The sequence below is a fragment of the Martes martes genome (genome assembly GCF_963455335.1).
Source record: "Martes martes genome assembly, chromosome: X".
Classification (NCBI taxonomy): Eukaryota; Metazoa; Chordata; class Mammalia; order Carnivora; family Mustelidae; genus Martes; species Martes martes.
This window is the reverse complement of record NC_137897.1, coordinates 113,264,506-113,273,715: the sequence shown is the minus strand read 5'-3', so window position 1 is coordinate 113,273,715 and position 9,210 is coordinate 113,264,506. Positions and strand designations below refer to the sequence as shown.

The 9,210-nt window shown below is 40.6% G+C and overlaps 1 pseudogene across 1 annotated transcript; it reads left to right on the top strand.

Moving 5' to 3' along the window:
- The first annotated feature begins 5,824 nt into the window (after positions 1 to 5,824).
- LOC308337495 (heat shock-related 70 kDa protein 2-like) lies at positions 5,825 to 8,220 on the top strand (annotated as a pseudogene). The gene is made up of 2 exons: positions 5,825 to 6,143; positions 7,062 to 8,220. The product of its transcript is annotated as a heat shock-related 70 kDa protein 2-like (transcript).
- The last annotated feature ends 990 nt before the right edge of the window (positions 8,221 to 9,210 follow it).

Below are 9,210 nucleotides of genomic sequence, written 5' to 3'. Positions count from 1 at the left end.
AAAAATGTTCATCATCACTAGCCATCAGGGAGATTCAAATTAAAACCACACTGAGATACCACCTTACACCAGTTAGAATGGCCAAAATTAGCGAGACAGGAAACAACGTGTGTTGGAGAGGATGTGGAGAAAGGGGAACCCTCTTACCCTGTTGGTGGGAATGCAAGTTGGTGCAGCCACTTTGGAGAACAGTGTGGAGATTCCTCAAGAAATTAAAAATAGAGCTTCCCTAGGACCCTGCAATTGCACTACTGGGTATTTACCCCAAAGATACAGATGGAGTGAAAAGAAGGGCCATCTGTACCCCAATGTTTATAGCAGCAATGGCCACGATCGCCAAACTCTGGAAAGAACCAAGATGCCCTTCAACGGACGAATGGATAAGGAAGATGTGGTCCATATACACTATGGAGTATGATGCCTCCATCAGAAAGGACGAATACCCAACTTTTGTAGCAACATGGACGGGACTGGAAGAGATTATGCTGAGTGAAATAAGTCAAGCAGAGAGAGTCAAGTATCATATGGTTTCACTTATTTGTGGAGCATAACAAATAACATGGAGGACATGGGGAGATGGAGAGGAGAAGGGAGTTGAGGGAAATTGGAAGGGGAGGTGAACCATGAGAGACTATGGACTCGGTAAAACAACCTGAGGGTTTTGAAGGGGCAGGGGGTGGGAGGTTGGGGGAGCCAGGTCGTGGGTATTAAGGAGGGCACGTATTGCATGGAGCACTGGGTGTGTTGCAAAAACAATGAATTCTGTTATGCTGAAAAGACATAAAAAAAAAAAAGAACATGAAAAAAGTTAAAAAAAAAAACCAACATAAACTTCTAAATGTCTAAATATTAGGAAATATAACTGAGACCTCAAGGGTTGAAACTGAGGACATCTTATTTATTTTATTTTTATTTTATCTTATTTTTAAAAATTTTTACCTCCCCCCCCAGGACATCTTATTTTGATTTGAAATGTTTTGTAATGCTCATACTACAACTTTTTTGCTTCTGTATTTTGTTGTTTGTTAGTGAGTTCATCAAGAAGGAGAGAAGGTTGTTCTCTTGTTTCTGCCAGAGATTGTTAGAAATTTATTAAGTCAGAGAAGTTTAGTATAGGGTGATAATCTCTAGAGCATGGTTTCCCAAATTCAGCACTGTTGACATTTTGCTCCAGATTGTTCTTCGTTGTGGGGGACTGTCCCTAATGCCTTGTAGGGTAGTGTCAGATGTTCAGTAGCATCCTTAGCCTTGATGGAAGAGATGTCAGTAGCATTGTTCTGGCTAGTTGTGACAACCCAAAATGTTTCTAGACATTGACGTTTTCGCAGAAGTGTGGAAGACGAAAACACCTGGGTTGAGAAGCACTGGGTTAAGTGGAGAATACTGGTAGGAAGAAGGATGGAGGGTGCAGAATAGAGAAAGGGCACGAGAGGAGAGAGATTGCAGGAGGGAAGCAGGGTGGGTATAAGAGGGGCAGAGAATACAGGAGGGAGGGGAGGAGAGTGCAGGAGAGAGAATAGGAGGGAGAGTTCTAGAAACAAGGTGGGAGATTACAAGGGAGAGATTACAAGGAGCCAGCAACTAAGCTGAAGGAGTGAAGCAGGTGTGCTGTAAACTATATTGCAGGCAGTGTCAGGGCTTGTGGCGAGCTAGAGAACGCATGTTCGACTCGAGGGGCCACTTGTCTGCTGTTTCACCCAGATGTCCCTGTGTGGCAAGGCCAGCTCAGGGTACTGCGTCTCCTTTTTTTCTAGGGAGACCAAAGATCTCTTTTGATTTAAGAGTCAAAATGCTTTAAGTGAAATCTCTGATTTTTGATTTCAAGCAAGTCAACTGGGCCTCAATAAAGTTAAATGAACTGTACAAGGTCAGTTCTCTTGGATGTGGTAGAGCCAAAAAGAGTTTTGGTTGTTCTGAGCCCGTTTTACCACGTCGCGTTATGTGTGTGCATTTGTGCATGTGTGTATGTAAGTGTCCTTGTGTGAAAGCATGTGTATTTTGTTCTCTAGCTGAACAGCAGTTAGATGCTTTCCTTTTTATTTTTTCTCTCACAAATAACCACACGCATTTAGAATCGAAAGTTCTTTATCTTTAAAATGATATTATCTATTAGTTAAGAGTACCAAACTAACGAAAGGGATAATACATCCCCCAGCTGAAGAAATTACTGGGTGGAAGTCATCACATAGCACCCTGCTGAAGAAAGAAACACCAGTATACAGTGAAAGTTTTTTACGTGTCCTCCCCGATCCCATGTTTTTCTCTGCCCTTATAGGCTATACTGCATTTTTAGGGCCCACATATTTTTAAATGAGTACTCTTTTCAAATAGTAACAGTTTAGATTGTGTCTAAGAATAATTGCACATATATATATGTGTGTATGTACAGGTGTATACATATATAAATGGATGCTTGATATTTCAGAAATTGCTTTGCTGTAATCTTAAGATGAATAATGATATATTGCTTTTCTATAGCAATTTACATTTACAGAGTACCTTGAAATATTTCATCACATTTACCTCTATTAATTGACATGTGTGCTTTAGTCCTCTGGACTTGCGAAGTCTCTGAAAGCTCCATAGATATGCATGTGTGAGCCTGGTTAATACAAGGTAATCACTTAAAATATTCTATATCCTAACCGATATGGGAAAGGTGTTAGGGTTCGAAGCCAATGACCAAGAAAGAATTCTTGAGACGTTTTTGGTGCAAAAAGGTGGTTTCATTAAAGCACGGGGGACAGGACCCGTGGGCAGAAAGAGCTGCACTGGGGTCCTGAAGAGTGGCCCCTTATATACTTGCAGGTTGGGAGGGGGTCAGGGATGGCATCAGTCTCTAAGGAATTTTAGAAGCAAGGTTTCCAGGACCTTGAGGGGGCTAGCTCTTGCTGGTAAAAAGTCATTTATGACTGTCTAATAAAGCCTTAGTCACGAGACCCTTCAGATGTATATCAGTGAGCCATATGCTTGGGGGATGTTTGCCAACATGTATCCTGGGGGGCATTTAAAGAAAAAGAAAATTTCTAAAGGAATTTTATATGTTAAAGTAGGCTTCCAGGATCCCGGGCAGGGAGATGGGCTAAGATTGCCTTTTGCACTTGGCGAAGTATTAACACGGAGGCAGTTGAGTCCCTAGAAGAATGTCACTCTGCCTTTCTCAAGGACTTGTCAGTGGGCTGTGGGTCGTAAGGAGATTTAATAATTTGTCTTCTGCTCCTGTTCCCCACATCACTAACCACCGTACATCTGCTAGAGAATAATGCTTCAGAATTCCGCTTTTTGAATAGGCATTAATGTGAAGCAGTTGGGGATTATTCCACTTTTGAGCTGTAATCAAATGCACCATCTATATGCATAAATACATTTTAATTCATGACACATTATTAAATATAAAAACTGACATAGATTTGACTAAGAGCAACACCTGCAGGTTTCTTGGAGCTTCTTGACATTCTTTATTGACAGTTCTCATAAATCAAATGTTCTCCTATGGTTCCTTTCTTATTTCTGGTTAGATAGAGCTGGATGAATTGCCTCCCTCTGTTTCATTCCTTGGGCTTTTCCAGAGCCACATTTTGCTCTGGGAAGGGGGAAGAAAAGTCAGCTGATTTTCTTTCTCAGACTCAAAGTGGGTGCAATAATTTTCTATAATATATTTAGGCCATTATTCTCATCTTCCAAAGCAATTTATCATCTTTAACCTGATTTTTTCCCTAAGGCGAAATCATCATTTTCATATTAAGGATAACACAGCTGCTGGGGGAATACATAAAGGCCTGAAGAATAGTTGAACTGGAAGAAAAGCAAAGTTTACCCTTAGCCAGCTGGTGCATGCTAAGTCATGTAGGGAAGGGAATGGAAGAGGGTTGTAGCCCCAGATAGCACAGGGTGGAAGGTGAGCCCCCATGTCATTTGTTAGCAGATTTTCGTGACCCTCAACAGAGAATTCAGTCTTGAGAATGTGGGGAGTGATAACAGGTCCTAGATGAAGGCATACTGATAATCTCTTTTCGTTGCCTAGATTTCTTACATTACCAAATGCAGTACTTAATGGTAATTATTATTTTTTAAAGAACTGATTAACCTCAAAAGGATGATTCTATTAGTTAAGAAGTACCAAATTGGTAAAAAGAATAATATAGTGATTATCTGTGTACACATGACCCAGCTGAAGAAATAAAATATTATTTACAGTTCAAGGCTTGAACTCACTGTTTCCACCCTTTGGAAATCTGAAAATCTTTCATTTGGACTAAATTAACTCTCTCAGGGAATTGAGACTTTGCAAGAGATGATTTGTTCCATACTTAGCATGCTGCTTGGAAAGGCGGTGTTTAATATTCTATGCATTACCCAAGTTCCAAAGTCAGTAGAAGGCACTCTAAGAAGAGGGGTGGGAAGCCGTATCTCAAACCCAGGTTGGTGCGGCTCAGATTCTTCCAAACTCGCATGCACGCCATGAACTTGTCTAGAAAACTACTTGTGAAATTTCAAATCGAACTTTCCACTTGGAATTGAATATTGGGTATAGAGCAAGCTGACGTGTTAACTAAAAGATATTTCACTAATAGCTGCTAAAGAGAGTAAAGAGTAACTTTGCCACACAATATAGGTTAAGGAAAGCATAACAAGGAAAGATTATAGATGAACTAGATGTCACATCCTGATTAAGAAGATGTAGTTTTCCCCCAGCGATAGAGCCTGCTACCATGGAATCATTTTGGCAGCATAACACTGCAGAATACTTGACAGTATTCCCGTGTAAACATTCTGCATGAAATCAGGCGTGGCCAAGTCTAGACTGACAACTCGGTGGCTGTGTTAAATTGTAGTTCAGCTGACTACTTAGCATTAAAAACAAGAATAAACATGTAATTCCTGAAAACAAGGGATGGTTTATGAAATAAACATTTCCTGCATGGGGAAAAAAAAAAAAAGCTTTATGAAATTCAAGAGGGTTTTGTTTTTAAAACATTACTTACTAATTGCATTTAAGCATAAAAATAACTCTTAAGATTTTTTCTCAGTCTGCTCCATACTGTTGCATATACAATATTTAATTAGATGATTCGTTAAATGTATGAATGTTTTCAACTCGTGTTGAATATAACTTATTAAATTTTAATTTTAAAAGATAGTATAATAACCTCTTTTGGAGTTGCCCCACTTGGGCTGGCTGTGACTATAGACCTTGATGTGTTTTGCCTCTGCAACTAGAGGTACATGTGCACAAGGAGCCCCTGACCAGCTGTTCTTCCCTGTGCTCTTTACCTGCCTGCAGCCCAACTAACTTCTCCACGTTTCTTTGGTGCTCTGCCCAGCGATCTACACATGGAAGGTATTTAACAACAAATGGTGAGTGATGAAAATCTATCTCTTGAGCGCCCAGTGTAATAAAACGGGACAGTTGCAAGGCTTTAAAAAGCCGGGTGCCCCAGCACTGTCTTTGAGTATCTGTGCAATTTTGGACCATCCCTTGAACTCTCTGGGCCTTTGTTTTCTCACCCGTTCATCTGAGTGGCTTAGGCACAATGATTTCTGAAGACCAGCCCAAGATTGACCTTCTAGAATTCATTGAGTCCCTCCGCTGTCATTCTGCCACCTGTCTTCAGGGCCACGTTTACATCCAGCAGAGATGATACTGTATAAGGTATCATATATCTCAGTACTTGTTGTGCTTTCAGGTTTAGATTCATCAATAACTTCTACACTGGCCTTCTACATTGTCAGAAAAACAAAAGCAGCCTTTTTCCTATAAACTGAGACCATCGCTACATATTTGAAATCTGTATTGTCAACCTTAACATGCTTCTGATTGGGAATGGCTTTAGCCTTCCTGCCCTTAAATTTCTTCTGTGAACATTTTCTGGCTGTTCCCATTTCGTGCTTCGATGGGGAGTCAGGAGAACTAGATACCCGATTACCACCTGCTACCAAATACCTGAGTCATGAAGGGCTAGTCATTTCCCGGATGATACCTGCGTTTCCTCGACTGTCAAATAAGGGAATTTTATTTGATGATATCAAGAATTGTTATATTCTCATTCTATATGAATCTGTGTTTGGGGATGTCCATTATTTAAGGACGTGGAAAGTCAGAAGAACATTTAGTGAGCACCCATCATATGCCCAAATGGCGGGTACACTTTAAAGCCAAGGAAACTGAGGACCAGAGAGGTTAAAAGGCATGCCCAATCATTAATAAACTGACAAAGCTACAAGTGGCAGAGTCAGAACTTGAACCTATGTCCGTCTGGTTCTATAAGATACACTAGTTGGACAGAGTAGTTAGATCTGTTTATTTTATTTATTGTATTCGGTAGGTAATGGGGAACAAGTTTTTGAGCCAGGTTAGTGTGATAAAAGGGTCATTTAAAAAGGTCAGCGTGATGGTATTCATAGAAGATGGTGGCCATATTTAATTGATCCTTTTATTTTCAGCACCTAACATAGTATTTAGCAAATGGTAGATCTATAGTCGATGTTTACTGAATGAATGGATAGATGGATGGATGAATGGATGATGGTGATGAATAAGTCATAAAATCAGAGAAAGGAGAAATACTAGTGATAATGCTCCTGTGATGGTCTGAACACAAAGTAATAAAACTTTGATCTAGAGTGGTGGCAGTGGGGAAGGACACATGCCAAGAGGAAGAATGGGCTGGACCTGGAAAGAAATTAGATGTGGGTGTGAGAGAAGCCAGAAATGACCCCAAAGCTTTGAAGCCTTGTTGGTTGCCATGAGGTTTTGATTCCATTCTCAGAATTCTGGTGCATCGCCTTGTAGTTAGACATCTATTACAAGTAGAGTGGAAGTCTGCAAACAATAGAAAGCAAATGGAACATATTACCATCTGAGTGGATTGTAAAACTGAACCCATTTATATTTGAGTGAGACCCACATAGGATCAAAATACAGTGAAAGCAAAGTGCTGAGAAGATAGAAGATTTAGGTCTCCTGTAGAGGTAATTCCAAGAGTTTTGTTGACACTGATTTCTTTTCTTTTCTGACTCATTTCTCCCTTTTCTTTCTTTAATGAAGTTCTGCCAGTAAGTTGGTATTGAACTGGGTTCTCCTTATTCATGTGTAGGGGTCTTCCAACATGGAAAAGCAGAGATCATTGCCAATTACCAAGGCATCTGTACCAGTCCAAATTATGTAGCTTTCACAAAGTGATCGCCTCATCAATGAGGTTGCTAAGAGAACGAAGAGATGGTGAACTTCATACCATCTTTGATGCCAGTAAGCTGATTGGTCACAAGTTTGGTGACGCCACAGTTCAGCCAGAATGAAGCACTGGCCTTTCCTAATGATTTGTGAAAAGGGAAGGTCCATAGTAATTGTAGAATATAAAAGAAATAATATTTTTTCCCAGAAGAGATCTCTTCTAAGCAACAGGAAAGAGTTTGCTGTAGCCTACTTATGGGAGGAAAGGCAGAAAATACAATAACTACTGTTCCAACCTACTTCAATGATGTATACTGTCAGGCCACCAAGGATGCAGGGACCATCACTGATCTTAATATCCTGGATATTAAGGTATTAAATCAGGATACTAAGGATCAGGATACTATCACAGTAGCTATAGTTTATGGCCCAGATTTAAAAACAACACCACCACAAATGAAGCTTTGAAAAAGAAAGAGATGTTGATCTTTGACTTAGGTAGTGGCACCTTTGATGTATCTTTCTTAAACCTCCAGGATGACATCTCTGAAGTAAAATCCACAGCTGGTAACACCCACTTGGTTGGGGAAAAGTTTGATAACTGTATGGTGGGTCACCTGATCGAAGTGTTGAAACGCAAGCGCAAGACGGGTTATAGCCTCTAACAAGCAGTATGCTGCCTCCAGATTGCCTACGAGAAGGCCAAATGTGTCTTGAGTTTCTTTGCTCGTGCTAAGATTGAAACCGATTTATTCTGTATGGGCGTGGATTTCTACACTTCTCTTTCCTGAGCTCACTTCGAGCAGCTGAATGCTTATCTCTTCCGTGGTGCCCTAAACCTAGTAGTGGAACCTCTGAAGGATGCCAAACTTGACAAGAGCCATATTAATGAAACGGTGACAGTGAGTGGTCCCACTTGTATGCCGAAGTTTCAGAAATTGCTGAAAAATTTCTTGAATGGAGCAGAGCTCAACAAAACCATCAGCCCTCATGAGGAAGTGGCCCTTCTCTGTGCACATTGGAACGACAGGGAGGTGATGGCCTGACTCATCAAGAGGGATGTCACCCTTCTTACAAAGCAAACCTGAATGGTTCACTACTATGACAACCAGACCACTGCTTAGTGACAGTGTATGAGGGAGAAAGGGCTTTACCTAAAAGAAATAAACTGCTTGGCAAGTTTTACTTTCTGGGATTTTGTAGCTTAGTGTAATATTCCTAAAACCCAGGGGACCTCTGACATAGACTCCAATATCCCTCTCAACATAATTGCTGTGGGCCAGAATACTAGCAGGAAGAACAAAATCAACATTGCTAATGACAAAGGCTGTCTCAGTAAAGATGATACTGACCAGATTGTAAAAGAAGTAGAAAAATATAGAATGGAAGAGGAAGTTAACAGACGTAGGGTAGCAGCCAGAAATGCTATAGAATCCTAACCTTCGGTGGCATGGGAACAGTTGCAAATAATACTCTGAGACTGGAGTTGAGTAGAGAAAATAAAAGGAAGGTTCTCGAAAAGCGTCAGGAAGTGTTAAGCTGCCTCGAGTATAAGCACATGGCTGAAAGAGATGAGTGTGAGTGCAAGCAGAGAGTTTGAGAGTCTTTGGGCTGAGTGTGATGAGGCTTCACTACGCAGTGGTCCTGGCTGCTGTGGGTCCCACAGCTCAGGGGAACCCAGATCTCGTCTTCATCAATCCCTTATGCAGTTCCTATTTCAATAGTTCATGCTCAGTTTGCAGCCTCCATGTGTAGGAAAAAGGAAAGACTCAAAACTTAGTTTAATGATAAAAAATTGTAGGCTTATTCAACATTGTAATAGTAATGCTTCTGCATCTTGTGGGTTTGCGAACTTCCACACATTTTTTAACACCTGCAGTGTATGTGTGGTAACGTGCTTGGGAATTATCACTTGTAAAATGTTTAAACACTTCACCTTGGTAATAAGAAACAGGTTATAGTACTGCCTACAGTCTCACCATTTCAGTACCAGTTACTACTTGTGAGCAAATATTGTGGTTGCAAACTCGCAGTCA